The following is a 16,834-nucleotide window of genomic DNA, read 5'->3' on the forward strand; positions in this document are numbered from 1 at the left end:
TGCAGCCAGTATCTTGGCTATGGTGAGCTCCTGTCCATGTCTTCTCCGCCTACATACTTTTGTTACGGCGTCCCGTGCCCACAACGACATCAAGCGGCATGCAACGCCGCGGTGGGCAGTGATCATAATGTTTTGGTGGTGGTAGTGGTTAGTGTTTAACGTCCCGTCGACAACGAGGTCATTAGAGACGGAGCGCAAGCCCGGGTTAGGGAAGGATTGGGAAGGAAATCGGCCGTGCCCTTTCAAAGGAACCATCCCGGCATTTGCCTGAAGCGATTTAGGTAAATCACGGAAAACCTAAATCAGGATGGCCGGAGACGGGATTGAACATAATGTTTTGGCTTATCTGTGTACGTGGCACATGTGTATACTCTCACACATGAACTTGAGTCCTTAAGATAGAATGGTAGTTGGTTGTAGACGCACAGTTCTCCCTCCAATAGGAAGGCAGTGAATTTTAGACGGGATGAATAAAGCTGAACTTAAGACCCGCCACGTTAGCCGAGAGCGCTAATGCACTGCTTCCTGGACTCGGGTAGGCCCGCCGGCCCCGGAACGAATCCGCCCGCTAGATTAACGACGAGGGCCAGTGTGCCGGCCATCCTGGATGTGGTTTTTAGCCGGTTTTCCACATCCCCCTAGGTGAATACTGGGCTGGTCCCCACGTCCCGCCTCAGTTGCATGACTCCCAGACATTTGAAGCACATCCGCACTTTTCCATGATTTATTCTGACGCAGACAGATGGGGTAGTCTGATTCCATCCCTTGGGGTACGGGGTGGCGGCAGGAAGGGCATCAGGCCACCCCTTCACATTAACATGCCAAATCCGAATTAACCACGCCAACCCCGCGCACGATGCGGGACAAAGGCGCAAGCGATAGATAGATAGGATAAAGCTGGACTTGATTGAAACCGGCTGTAATGTCAAATGTTGGCAGCCTAATTTTTTCCGAGAATTGGCGCAGTATGCTGTGGATAGGTTCCGGTCTTGTTCCGTCTGCTCCAATGTAACAATTTAACACCCTCAAATCGGGGCAATAACGGACTGATCCCTGCTTCTTAGGCACAATCGTGAGAAGGTTCACTTATTCCAACGCGGCCTACGATATGATTCCGGCTGTCTCCATAGCTTGTATTACTTCCGTGGTAGCTTTTCGAATGCGTCCAGGCCACTGACTACGCTTTCCTTATCGGCGGCCAATCACACGTTACTCTAAACTTGTGGACCGCTCCCCGAAATCTTCCCAGCAGGAAAGAGAATGTATCCTTGAATTCCATAATTTCTTTCACCAACTCCGGTCTCTGCTCCCGGCTGAACCATGTGTTACCTTAAATGATGTTTCTAAGTATTCAAGTCGGATCAGCCTGTGGATCCTCCACACACACTTCTGGATGATCGTCAGTACACAAGTCACCATCTCACGTGGCCAATTTATCTCACCACATCGACGCAAGGAAATACGTACTGTCCTCCAAAATCTGGGAACTTGCGCAGGTTTTTCGACCGTTGACAGAACAACATTATTTTCTACTACTGACATGTGGACGTATACTATACCCTTACTTCCGTGACGCACCTCGCAGTGCTCCTCGGCCAATCTGCAATTTTCTTCTCACTCTCCTCTCCACAAGAGCCTCTCAGTAGCTGTAGGTACTTCACCTTCAGCCTTTGTCATTATCTCGGCCTGTTTGTTGTCACAAATTTTAAAGGTGGTTTCTCTTCCAATGTTATTATGTTCTTTTTGGAGTGTGCCTTCCGTACTCGCGTTGGCGGCTTGCGGTGCCACGGGAGTGTACTCATTAACTACTTCTGACCCTCTAAACCCTAACAGCACATATGCGAGGGTCTCTAAGTCACAACCTGTAGCATCAACTCCGTCAGATTTTCTTTCGCCGGCTGTGTGCGTGGAATTTTCACCACGACTTGTGGACGTCAAACTAACTTCATCTGGAAGTCATGTTCCCTGTAATGAATCACCTTTTAGATCCGGTGGCCCACCTATGAAAATTTTCTCGTCCTCCTTACATTGAACCAAATTAAATGTGCCCTTAGTGCTCCCTGCACCCCATGTGACCGCATCTCTGAACAAATTGAGCACGGCTTTAGTAGTCCAGTCCATGATGCCCTCTCTGCTCAAGAGTATGTCATTATCACGTATCGCCGCTTAGCAACACCAAGACCCATCTTTTCGCCATAAAAGCGGGAATACTGAGATTCCTTTTACGGGTACCTCAGTTAATTTCTACGTCTACATCTACATGGATACTCTGCAAATCACATTTAGTTGCCTGGCAGACGTTTCATCAAACCACCTTCCCAATACTCTATTATTGCAATCTCGTATAGTGCGCGGAAAGAATGAACACCTATATCTTTCCGTACAAGCTCTGATTTCCCTTATTTTATCGTGGTGATCGTTCCTCCCTTTGTAGGTCCGTGTCAACAAAATATTTTCGTATTCGGAGGAAGAAGTTGGTGATTGGAATTTCGTGAGAATATTCCGTCGCAACGAAAAACGCCTTTCTTTTAATGATGTCCAACCGAAATCCTGTATCATTTCTGTGACACTCTATCCCATATTTTGCAATACTAGAAAACGTACTGCCTTTCTTTGAACTTTTTCGACATACTCTGTCAGTCCTGTCTGGTAAGGATCCGACACCACGCAGCAGTATTCTCAAAGAGGACGGAGAAGCGTAGTGTAGGCAGTCTCCTTAGTAGTGTAGGCGCCCCGGTGGTCCCCGTCGCCTACGGTGGACTGGAGGCCGAGCGGTGACCTCTCCAGTTGTCAGGATGCTAGGAAATGACTATGGACGCGTCAGAAACGCCAAAGAAACATTATTAATTCATAACTACTTTATTCCTGCCGAGTACAATGTGGCTTGGTGATATCAATAACCTTCCCGAGTCCTCGCTGGCTCGTAGCGATGACACGAGCTCCGGGCGACACAGTCTTGCTAGCGCAGCGCCGCGTGCTGTGACGTAGGTCTGTTACATCTTTTAAGTGTCCTGCCAATAAAACGCAGTCTTTGGTTAGCCTTCCCCAAAACGTTTCCTATGTGTTCCTTCCAATTTAAGTTGTTCCTAATTGTAATTCCTAGGTATTTTGTTGAATTTACGCCCTTTAGATTAGACTGATTTATCGTTTAACCGAAGTTTAACGAATTCCTTTTAGCACTTACGTGGATAAACTCACACTTTTCGTTATTTAGGGTCAACTGCCACTTTTCGCACCATTCAGATATCTTTTCTAAATCGCTTTGCTGTTTGTTTTGATCTTCTGATGACTTTATTAGGCGATAAACGACAGCATCATCTGCCAACAACCGAAGACTTCTGCTCTAATCGTCTCCCAAATCGTTTATATAGATAAGGAACAGCAAAGGGCATCTAACACTGCCTTGGGGAACGCCAGAAATCACTTCTGTTTTATTCGATGACTTTCCCTCAATTACTACGAACTGTGACCTCTCCGACAGGAAATCACAAATCCAGTGACATAACTGAGACGATATTCCATAAGCACACAATCTCACTACGAGCCGCTTGTGTGGCACAGTGTGAAAAGTCTTTCGGAAATCCAGAAATACGGAATCGATCTGAAATCACCTGTTAATAGTGCTCAGCACTTCATGCGAATAAAGAACTAGTTGTGTTTCACAGGAACGATGTTTTCTAAACCCTTGTTGACCGTATGTCAGAACAAATGTTCAAATGTGTGTGAAATCTTTATGGGACTTATCTGCTAAGATCATCAGTTCCTAAGCTTACACACTACTTAACCTTAATTATCCTAAGGACAGACACACACACACACCCATGCTCGAGGGAGGACTCGAACCTCCGCCGGGACCAGCCGCATAGTCCATGACTGACTGACCGTATGTCAATAGACCGTTTTCTTCGACGTAATTCACAATGTTCGAAAACAATATATTTTCCAAAATCGTGCTGCATGTCGACATTAACGATATGGGTCTGTAATTTAGTTGATTACTCCTACAACCTTTCTAGAATATTGATGTGATCTGTGCAACTTTCCAGTCTTTGGGTACGGATCTTTCGTCGAGCGAACGGTTGTATATGATTGTTAAGTATGGAGCTAATTCATCAGCATACTCTGAAAGGAAGCTAATTGGTATACAATCTGGACCAGAAGACTTGCTTTTTATTAAGTGACTTAAGTTGCTACACTACTCCAAGGATATTTACTTCTACGTTACTCATGTTGGCAGCTGTTCTCGATTCGAATTCTGGAATATTTACTTCGTCTTATGTTGTGGAGACATTTCGGAAGGCTGTGTTTAGTAATTCTGCTTTAGCAGCACTGTCTTCGATAGTATCTCCATTGCTATCGTGTAGAGAAGGCATTGATTGTTTCTTGCCGCTAACATACTTCACATACGACCAGAATCTCTTTGGATTTTCGTTGTGGAAACTGTTATAAGCATCTCGCATTGAAGTCCTCGTCACATTTCGAGCTGCTGTAAAAGGTCACCAATCTTGGGGATTTTGCGTCTGTTTAAATTTACTATCATTTTCCTTAAGTTTTGCGTAAAATGATGTCGAAATTACTGTCACTTCGGACACAGAATGAAGGCATGCTACCATCTTAATCCCTTCCACTGTTATGTCAGTAAGAGGACACCGGTTATCCGCAGTACTGGTCAATTTCCTCTTGCACTTGAGATTGCTAGTAGCGTACATTGCGTTTGTAATGTCCCTTCTCTACTGAGGCGTCCCCTGTGGTATCTCAATGGCTTTGGCCATTCACTTGTGCGATCTCACCCATCTATGCCCCAGTTGGGGCCAGTGGTGGGGAACCTCTATTACACTCCTGCGTCACTTGCATGCAATTTAGATGGCGCCTGTAGTCTGGAAATTCCTACCTACCCTCTTCTGTGTGGTGCTGAGCACGGCGCCTACCCTGTTCTCGCCCATTCCCTTCTTTTCTCCTTCGTTGTTTATTGTGCCAAATCTGCCTGTCATTGCGTTGCACAAATCCTTGTGACGCACTATTTTCTTCCCTCATAGTGTTGTCTGCCATCCTTCGTTTCTCCTGCTCCTCAATGCCGTCCAAAGGCCTTAAAATATCGAGGAACTGTTCCCTCCATAGTACCCGAGGACTGCATGATTTACGTGAGCAGGAAAACGTGAGCGTATCGTGCTACACAATTCATCATCTGTTATTTTGTCGTCCAAGTATCCTTCCAGAATGACAAAGTGATCAGCGTATGTTGCCATCGATTGACATGGCTGTGGCGCATACTGTCCCGATTCACGCTCATCTTTACCCTTGCCTGTGCGGCCAGTATCCATTACGTTGGCAGAAATCTAGCGAAGAAATCCTTGTAACTACTGTTCTTGCAAACTGTTACGTCAAACCAGACAGCCTTTCCTGGTCGAGCGTGTGGCGTGCAGCGATTAAAACATCACGTTCCGTCACCCCTTTCGCACGAAGATACGCGTCTAAATTTGGCATGCCTCCGGCTGTGCACTACGCGTACGACCTAACTTGGACAGTGGTATGTCTACCTCGTGCATCGGGAATGCGGCCTGCGAGTTAGTTGACGTGACTTGCGTTACAGAGACGGTACCTTGTCGTATTGCAGACACTCTAGTGCAGTGTTTCCTTGAACGATTTACTTTCCTCATTTATGCGAGCGGATATGTAAGTCATCTTCGTTTTTAAATTGTCAACCTTCGTTTCACACTCTTTCCGCACGTCCGTGGTCTAGGCTGTTGGTGAGGCCTGTCCGTAATTCGAGCCTAGCTTCAGCGACCTGCCCATCACTCTTTTGACTGCGAAGTCTTAGCTCGGATTCCAATCTTTCAAATCGTGATTTATTTTCGTCCCTACTGGCGGTTATATGAAATGTGTTGTTTTCTAATATCGCGAGACTTCGAACCTCCGACTTTCCGTATCCCCCATAGACGTGCCTTGTGTTTCCTTACTCACCGAATTTTCCTCAGTTGGCCCGTCGGTTTCCATATTTATGAATCTCCCAGAGCTCAGTCGTCTAGAGAAACGAAACAGCAAACAACAAGCACTTCATAGATGAAAAGAGAGAGACAGTACAACGCTGATGGTAGTGATGGTACCAGCAAACAGACCAATCCAAAAGTGGAATATGATAATCTGATCAACAAACTACACATTCTAAAACTACATCACAAAATACTGGGGAAACTGTGGGAACCGAAACTAAATAGACTAGCTACTGTTATGTTTTATTCATACCGCACATTTGCAACACTTTCAGCATACACAAACACACTGTCCGTCCACACACAAAGAGATTAGCATATTCTAATACAGGAGTGGGAATTCTTTCTGATTCATGTCTCGAAATTTAGAAGTTCTCACACTAGCAAAAATGTGAGAATAAAAACAAACCGAAGCACCACGCATGACGCGAAACATGCAATGAATTGCAAAATTCTTTGGGATATCACATAGCTTGAAAATAATTACTAATGACATCGACTCACGCTGTGCGCCAAAATGTAGTGAACTGAGAATTATTTTCTGCTGTCTGGCATGAAATTACATGTGGGTTACTAATGAGATTGCCCCACGGTGGGTCCCAGTAATTAAGTGAATCGAGAGTTAAATCAAATCAAACACAAAAAGTTACGAGATTAGGGGATCAATGAGCGTATGGAACAGATTTTTTAGATGAAATAAAACATGAAATGACTGTATTTATTTCAGTAACTTTTACACAAGAAATGAAAAATACAAATCTCAGGGCCGATTTGACTGACCATGGACAATACTCAGATGTTAAGGGGAAGAAGGGAAAAAGGGGGGGGGGGGTGGCAGAGAGAATCATCTGACTGCTCTTCACAGACGTTTGTCGTGTGGCGACGAAAGGTGCAGGTTGCAGGTGTCGGCTTGGGACGGCGTGTAGTCTCGGAGCTGTGTGCGGGAGTAGCCCGCTCTGCTCAGTGGCCCTCGGCTGTGCGGCGAGGACTCGCAACGATGTCCGCCGTCTTCTTTCTCTTTTTTTTTTGTAAAATTACAGGCTTTCGGGACATGCCCATACAGCCACCTCAACAGATGCATGCCATTTCTGATGATATGCGCTCAAGGACAACTCAATACACAGTCCCCGAGGGGAGAAAATCTCTGACCCCGTCAGGAATCGAAACGAGGCCCCTTACGAGTTAACAGGTCGTCGTCTTGCCGTAGCTGAAGCAGCATTAGCACGGTGTGGGACGGTGGATGTTGGCGACCGATGGAAGAGCCCCCATGTCCTCTTGCTTCCGCGCTGTCTCACTGACTCCTCCATTTCTCACTCTTCATCTCTCTCTCACCTCTGCTACTCTTCGAATTTTTTTCCTATCAGTAATGTTATTGGAGGACTAAATTTAAAATGCCACCCAATGACTGCTCGTAGTTTCATGACCACCCCTCTCCGTGCAGGATGTATATTTCCTATCTGGCGTGGGCTGGTGTCTGACTCGGAGCCGCCGGTGTGGCCGAGCGGTTCTAGGCGCTACAGTCTGGAACCGCGCAAACGCGACGGTCGCAGGTTCGAATCCTGCCTCGGGCATGGATGTGCGTGAGGTCCTTAGGTTGGTTAGTTTTAAGTAGTTCTAAGTTCTAGGGGACTGATGACCTCATAAGTTAAGTCCCATAGTGCTCACAACCATTTTGTGACTTGGAAACTGGCATCTTTTTCACGATTTTGCTGCCAAGCCTGTTCTTATCGTCGGCGGTGGCACATTATTTCGATGCTTTTCTGCAGTCCTAAGTTTTTGTTAATGCAGTCACACAACACTTTTTTTGTAACGATTTTCTCCGTGTGAGGCCTGGACAGTCTCATGTTCGTGCTTCGTCTTAGAAATTGCTGGCGTTCGTGATTCATAAGTAACCTCCATCCTGTCCAAAAAACCTCTTTTTATGCAGGTTGATTTATTTCCCAGTTCTTTAGTTTCACACGCCTCGTTGTGCCAGTTCTTCGCGCTTTGTGTACGATCCTTCCCAGTGCCTGTGGGGTACTGGAATTTTCGACACGTTCTTGCTTCCTAAGGCAGGTAAAATGGCCTCTCTCAGCTGGAAGAATTCACGCACCTTAATGTGTGCATTGTTATTGCTCCACCCATGGCCTTCAGGGGTCATTAGTTTTCTGTACACTTCTCAATCTCCACCAAATTCTTTGCAAGGTATCCACTCTTAAGCGAGGAGAGAGCGTTCGTCTGGCTACCCCCTGTGTGGTTGCAGACTGGCTCCAGTGTCCGCATCTCGGGTGCTCGCCACATGGGGTCCACCTCTCTTCTTCTTCAGGGTTGGTGGCACTATAAGTTGGCGAAAGTGGCCCGGAGCGGAGGTATCAGGGTATACTTGGAAAAGGCTGGGAGATATGAAAAGATTTCAGTTAGATTACATTAGGGTCAAGCAGAGACTCCAAAATCTGATATTGGTTTTTAAGGCATTCCCAGGAGCAGATCACAATTTATTAAAGATGAAGAGTAGGCTGAAGAGACTACTCAGAAAGAATCAGTGCACAAAGAAGCAGGCTATGGAGATACTAAGGAATGAAGAGATATGCTTGAAGTTCTCTGAGGCTACAGGGACTGCAATAATGAACAGCTCAGTAGGCAGTTCAGTCGAAGAGAAATGGACGTATCTAAAAAAAGCAATCACAGACGTTGGAAAGGAAAACAGCGGTATAACAAAGATAACTACGAGGAAACCATGAGTAACAGAAGAAATACTTCAGATGATCGATGATAGAAGGAAGTAAACAAAACCTTACGAGAAATTCAGATATACAGAAATACAAGACACATAGGAATAAAATAACTAGGAAGTACAGGAAAGTTAAGATGAAATGGTTGCGTTAAAAATGTGAAGAGATTGAAAAAGAAATGATTGTCAGAAGAACTGACTCATCATATAGAAAAGTCAAAACAACTTCTCTGAAATTAAAATCTAGAGCGGTAAGATTAAAAGTGCAATGGCAATTTCAAAGAGAAGAAAGTGGACAGATGGAAAGAGTACGTCGAAGATTGGCCTTTATGAAGGGGAGGGTTGCCAGATGTGGTAGAACCTATTGGAGTCCATATAGGAGACATAGGGGATCGAGTTTAGTCGGAATTTGAAAGAGGTAAGGAAAACGTGAGATGAAATAAGGCAGAAGGGACAGATAACATTCCATCGGAATTTCTGAAATCATTGGGGAAGTGGCAACAAAATGACTGTTTACATTATTGTGCAGAATGTATGAGACTGGCCACATACCATCAGACATTCGGAAAAATATCAGAGACACTATTTTGAAGACTGTAAGAGACGGGACCGATGACCTCAGCAGTTTGGTCCCATAGAAAGTTACTACCACTGCAGAAGCCGACAATAGCGAGAATTATTGGACAATTAGCTGAACAGGTCATGCTGACAAGAATAATATACAGAAGAATGGACAAGAACACTGAGTATCTATTAACTATCAGCATAGCTTCAGGAAACGCAAAGGCGCCAGCAATTCTGACGTTTCGGTTGTAATATAAGCAACATTGGAGAAAAATCAAGACACTTCATGGAATTTGTCGACCTGGACGGTGTAAAATGGTGCAAGATGTTCGAAATTCTGTGAAAAAAGAGGGGGGGGGGGGGTAAGCTATAGACGGGCATATACAATATGTCAAAGAGCAAAGAGGGAAGATCAAGAACGAAGAGCTCGGATTAAAAAGGGTATAACACAGGGAAATAGTATCTCGCGCCTACTGTTCCATCTATACATGTGAGAAACAATGACGGAAATAAAAGAAAGGTTCAAAAGTGGAGTTAAAATTCAAGTTGAAAGGATATCAGTGATTAGATTCGCTGATGACATTGGAGTCCCCAGTGAAAGTGAAGATTGGGACTGAGAGTAAATCGAAGGAAGACTAAAGTAATGAGAAGTAGTAGAAATGAGAACAGCGACGAACTTAGCATCAGGATTGGTGATGAAGAAGATGACATTAAGGAATACTGGTACCTAGACAGCAAAATAATCAATAACCGACGGAGCAAGCAGGACATAAAACGTAGAATAGCATTGGAAAAAAACGAGTTCTTGTCGAAGAGAAATTTGCTAGTTTCAAACATAGGTCTTAATTTGAGAAACAAATTTCTGAGAGTGTACGTTTGTAGCACGAAATTGTACGGTAGTGAAGCATGGACTGTGAGAAAATCTAAACAGAAAAGAATCGAATCATTCGAGATGTGGTGGGATAGAACAATGTTGAAATTTAGGTGGATTGATAAGGTAAGGAATGAGGAGGTTTTTCACAGAATAGGCGAGGAAAGAGGTATATGGAAAACATTGACAAGAAGGAGGACAGGATGATAGGACATCAGGTAATATCTTCCATAGCACTAGAGGAGCTGTAGAGGATATAAAGGATAGAGGAAGATAGCAACTGGAATACATCCAGCAAATAATTGAGGACTTAGGGTGTAAATGATATTCTGAGATAAAAAGGTTGGCGGAAGAGAGTAATTCGTGGCAGACCGCATCAAAGCAGTCATGAAAAAAATGAGTAAGTGACGTACACGTTCGAGTTAGTATGGTTGAGTATATCACTTTTTTCCACGTCTTTTAAATAACTTTTAGTAATTTCAAATGATTAACAGATAATGAAACTTCTTTTCCGTTTTGATGCCTTTCCATATTACATGTGAAATTCAAAATTTTGTCAAGTTCCAGTTAAAATCAACAGCGCATTCCTCACATACGTACCGGGAACATTCGCAAAATTACCAAAAAATAGATCACACCTACTCTACAGGGCAAGAAAAATACTGTAAAATCGATGTGAATGGTTTCTTTCGGACTTTGTTTTCTTTCTTGTGACATTTACATGTCTCACAAATTTTTGAAACATTCTACAGTGCCACGTACTTTTCCATTTAAAGTTTTCTATGTCTTTTGTTATATATAAATGCATATTATCAAAGGTGGCGGGGACTGAGTGATGTGCGCTAGTTCGGCTTGCAAGTTTACCTGAAATCTGGAGGGGCTATTAAGCAGTTAGACTATTCTATATATTGGAGATTCGTGCGATGGGTGACTAGTGTCACATTAACAGTTCATTCACAGTATTTGTTACTTGGATCCGCTCTTAAAATTAAAAACTTTCAAACAACGCCATCGGCCAGAGCAGTGAGGACTCTGTTATCGAGTCAACGCCGTGAATTGCTGCTGCATCGCCCGGCATTGCTGACGTAACCGCACTCGTCAAGCTGATGTTAGCGCCGTGATACAAGCACAGGAGACGCTTAGGCTTGTCCAGGCGATCACTGCAGCAGTGACAGAGAGAGTACAGAAAACTCTGGAGACGAATGTGAGCGAGGTCCATTCTGTCATTCTGTAAACAAATCATTAAAAGAAACTGGGGACAGGGCACGAATGTTTTAACGAAAGGTCGAGATGTCAGACTAGACTGAACAATACCAGAGACACAATAAACTTAGACTGCTCGGCATTCCAGACAACACCAGAGAGAATACAGGTGAATTAGTGATGAATCTTTCACAGGAGAAGCTACGCCTATAGGCGACAGTGAATGATATTGACAGAAGTCACATAATGGGACTTAGTACATTGGATGGCAGGTGCAAATCTTGCGCTGGACAGCATCTCGTCGATGACTTCAGTACTCACTGAAACCTGGTAATGAAGTATGGCAGGACTGGGTTAAGTTTGTGGACGGGGCCCGAATCAATTACTATTGGTTTGCTTTGCAATTTCACTCACTTATTTAATAAATAATTTTTGAAAACTAGCCAGTGAGGTCGCAATCAGACTTTTAAGGCACGTAACCACAATCACGGCTGAAGGCCTTTAAAACCAAAATGCCAGTTATTAAAAAAAATTAACAATATACTGGCAAACGGCGGACAGGCAACGCTTACGAAACCAAGTGGCGCCAGTGAACACGAGAAGAAGACAAATAACGCAACCATGCCAACTAAACGATATGGTCTGGCAGAAACCTACACACGGCACCAACGCGAGCCGCAGCACGTCTCACTCATATTGAACAAATTGTGTAAACAGCGGTCACTAATCAGATCAACATTATGCCTTTCTCTCAGTTGACTGACCGTTTCTGCCTACGTCCAGTTGCTAATCGATTACAAGTGGAAACATTTCTATGCATCTTTCTTGAGTTCACAGCACCAATTGCAGCTCGTGTCGAAAACTGGAACTAATTTTTCCACATTAACGCATTGGAACATCTACCAAGTTTCGCAGCTGTACGATAATTACAGCCCACACTGGACCTCTGTGAGTAATTCTTCTTTAATTATAACCACCAAATATTGTTATTATAGACTACTGTTAGCCTTCAGTTAACTATTGTGTTAACTGTTTTGTTTCACATCATAGCTAAATCCTGTTTTTCTTCTATTGTTTCTTATTTGCATCGCCAGTTACTACAAACCTTGCTGGCCTTGGCCACAAAACAGTCCTTCTGCCTGTAGCTAATTGCCGTATCCCTGTTCTGGAACTTAAACTGCCCCACCCTAGTGCATTCCTTCTATTTCGTTTCCTCGCCAGCGTTCACCCAAGGGAGGAAGTATCCATCACCACTACCCTTGCATGTTCTGTGTGTGAACGCTCCAAGCTCCATATTGAACCCGAAAGTGCCCAATCTCTGCTAGTTCATTTCGTTGAGTTCCGTCACATATTTCAAGAGATAGATATCCGGGTAATACATCTTCGACAGACCTGGCGGAAACCAAGTGTTGTCACCACTTTGATGAATGTAGATGGCTACTTCTGTCTAAGATACGAAAGATGTAACATACATGTGGGCGGAATGGGGGTGTACATATGTTCTGATGTGTTACCTGCTCATACATCCAACAACAGTGAAGTTAAACAAGTGGAATATATGTTCATAGAGATCAAGTTATTTAATAGAAACTGTCTAATATGTCTTCTATACAAACCTCTTTAACAGAAACTATCTGATATGTTTTCTCTTCAAACCTCCTAAAGTAAGCTGGATTACCTGCTTCTAAACGGTATCTCATGTTTCGAATCAACATACGAGCATAAACACACATCAAAAAGTTTTGCGTCACCTCGGTTCCGAGAGTTCCGGAACTTTATAGAAAATTGGAGTATAAATCAACACAAATATAATGTCCACTTTTTTGATTGCTCATGGAACCATACATTGCATGTTGTACCACCATTCGGCGAGACCTTCAGAGGTAGTGGTCCAGACTGCAGTACTCGTCGGTACATCTAACACCCAGTAGTACGTCCTCTTGCATTGATGCATGCCTGTATTCGTCATGGCATACTGTCCACAAGTGCATCAAGGCACTGTTGGTCCAGATTGTCCCGCTCCACAACGGCGATTCGGCGTAGATCCCTCAGAGTGGTTGGTGGGTCACGTCGTCCATAAATAGCCCTTTTCAATCCATCCCATGCATGTTCGATAAAATTCATGTCTGGAGAACGCGCTGGACACTCTACTTGAGCGATGTAGGTATCCTGAAGCAAGTCATTCACAATATGTGCACGATGGAGGCGCGAATTGTCGTCCATGAAGACGGATGCCTCGCCAATATGCTGCCGACATGATTGCACTGTCTGTCGAAGGATGGAATTCACGTATCGTGCAGGTATTACGGCGCCTTCCACGACGGCCAGCAGCGTACATCGGCCCCACATTATGGCACCCCATAACACCAAGGAACCTCCACCTTGCTGCACTCGCTGGACAGTGTGTCCAAGGCGTTCAGCCTGACCGGGTTACCTCCAAACACGTCTCCAACGATTGACTGGTTGAAGGCATATGTGACACTCATCGGTAAAGAGAACTTGATGCCAATTCTGAGCGGTCGGTTCGGCATGTTGTTGGGCCCAACTGTACCGCTCTGTATGGTGTCGTGGTTGCAAAGATGGATCTCGCCATAGATATCGGGAGTGAAGTTGCTCATTACAAAGCCTATGGCACACTGTTTGAGTCGTAACACGACGTACTAAGGCTGCACAAAAAACTATACAACATGGTGGCGTTGCTGTCAGGGTTCCTCCTAGCCATAATCCGTAGGGAACGATCAAATACTGCAGTAGTAGCCCTTGGGCGGCCTGAGCAAGGCATGTCATCGACAGTTTCTGTCTCTCTGTATCTCTTCCATGTGCGAACAACATCGCTTTGGTTCTCTCCGAGACGCCTGGACACTTCCCTTGTTGACAGCCCTTCCTGGCACAAAGTAACAAAGTGGACGCGATCGAACCGCGGTATTGACCGTCTAGGCATGGTTGAACTACAGACAACACGAGCCGTGTACCTCATTGCTAATGGAATGAGTGGAACAGATCGGCTGTCAGACCCCCTGTGTCTAATAGGCGCTGTTCATACATTTTTGTTTAGATCTATGGGCGGATTTAGTGACATCTCTGAACAGTCAAAGGGACTGTGTCTGTGGTACAATATCCACAGTCAACGTCTATCTTCAGGAGTTCTGGGAACCAGGATGATGTAATACTTTTTTTGATGTATGTAACTGTAGCTGGTGATGCTAACAGAAATTTTCTGTACAATATCCCACCCATTGGGAAATTTAAGCGATTGCTTTCTTCCTCAAATATAACGTGCCTACCCATTGCACGACCAATAGTCACACTCTCACAAATATATTTACAACGTAATTCCCGAACAGAGTAAGTCATACTTCTCAAATAAGCGCACCTATCATGTCTGCCCACGACATAATTTTCGTGACGTACGCTGTAGAATGTCCCGGAAAGGAACCACTATTGACTACATGCCTAGACTTCAGCCGCATTAATTTACCTGCTCTTGCAACTAAAAAGCAGCAAATAGTTTGGGGGAAGACTTTTGTTCTCTTCTCGGATGTAAACGAAAAACTCCATGGATTTACTGACAAACTTACCAACTTTGTAACAAATGTTCTCCCCTAAAAACCGGAAAAGTGAGAAGAAAACTGGCACCTTGGCTAACTGATGAAATAAAACACCTCATGAAGCTCAGTGACGCTGCACATGGGGATAGAAACTATGCCCGACAAGTGAAAGTCATATTGCTTACAAGCAGAAGCAAAATAGTCAGTCAAGCTATGAGAAATCCTAAATTCAGACATGTCCCATACATTAACTGACAATAGACGTGGACAAACTGTCCAATGGAAAAACCAGCATGGTCTTGGTATAATAAAGTGGAAGCTGCAGCTTATCCCAGTATCCCAGCCGAAGAACCGAACCGGTACTTCACGTTACCTACAACCACAACAAAACTGCAAATGAAACAGAGACTCGTGGATTTATTCTTGCAGATAGATGACTGTAGCCATGAAAATTTCTGTCTAAAGCATGTCATTTGCAACACCACCAAACAAGTTGTAATTCGTATCAAATCAACATCTACTGTAGAAAATGGTATCACAGTCCAAATGATGAAGCATATTATTGGCTCACCAGTCCCCACTGTAGCAAATGTCTTCCACCACTCTGAACCGTCCCCCGAGAATCGATAGTACACACTACAGTCATTGCGCCCATAGATATTCTGTTGGAGAGCTTCCACCGCCAGGAGGTGTGTGGGCGTCAGACGAGGCCTCTTAATGGCCGGCCACGCAGTGCATGGGGTCTGTAACTGAGAGGACTGAGTGGAGAAAGCGAAGAGGACATCACTGAGTTGGGCAACGTGGGGCCGATCAAAGAGAGTCAACCACCTTTTATGAGCAACTGATGTGTGAAGTCGCCGTCTGGTTAGTGGTAACACTCCCCACGCCCACTCTGTACCGAGACCAGCATGTTGGAATCAACTGCCATTACCCAGACAGGCGTCTGCTGGAGATCGTGTGGGTAGTAGACTGTGGAAGAAGAGGCCATCCCCCAAGGGACAACTACCACCAACAGATCTTAGCGCAAAAGGATTATATTCAGTGAGCGCGTTTCAACTGAAAAATTGGTGATTGTGGTTCCTAGTGTGGTTCCTAGTGTACTGTCACACAGAATTCATTGTCCCCCACGTCTCATCATGTAATCTGAAACTTGATTAAAGATTATTGGCGGCCTGGCTCGTGCACCGGCCTCCCTCCTGTGGCATCACATACTGATGCCACTGCGCGGGCGTCATAGCAACGAAATTGCAAGTTTCAAGCTGACACTGATAATGGTCGCGCAGGATCTGGTGGACTCAATCGTGGACGCCCACTAAGTCGTGCACGCCCACTAAGTCACGCATCCGGCAGCTGTGTACCATGAGCGCCCTCTCCTGTTGGTGGCAGCTGCTCGTCCTACTCGTGCACAGAAACACTTCACCATGCAGACACCGTCTAGTCGCAGCTCCAACCATATCATTCGTGTTTAGTTTAGAAAGACTCTTCCATGTTGACAGTGTGAAAGTTGGTCTCTCTTTGTTGCTGCTTTATTTGTTATGGATGACAAATTGTTCATTTTGGTTGCTAGTATACTGTCACATAGATTTCATAGTGGCCCATTTATTGTGTGCCCTGGCACATGATTGGAGATATAAAAGTTATGTAGTTATGTTTGTTTTGTTAACTTGTTGGCTAATCACATCTGTTACTGTTCAGCTTTCCTATGATGACAGTTGCTCCGCCACCCTGTAGCCGAACTCTCCTTACTGTTATGCATGAAGTCGTACATCACTGCCTCTTCTTAGGTTTATTTTATGTCCCGTGGCTCAGTCACTGAATTTTTTATTGTTCTCAGTTTAGTTACGTGCTTTGGAGATTATTTATTTGTGTCACTGTTTGCAAATCAGCCAGAGGGCATATGCTATGCTGGGTGATGTTCGGTTTTGCTAATGAGTAAAAGGTACTTCGT

The sequence above is a fragment of the Schistocerca gregaria genome, chromosome 5 (assembly GCF_023897955.1).
Source record: "Schistocerca gregaria isolate iqSchGreg1 chromosome 5, iqSchGreg1.2, whole genome shotgun sequence".
Taxonomy (NCBI): Eukaryota; Metazoa; Arthropoda; class Insecta; order Orthoptera; family Acrididae; genus Schistocerca; species Schistocerca gregaria.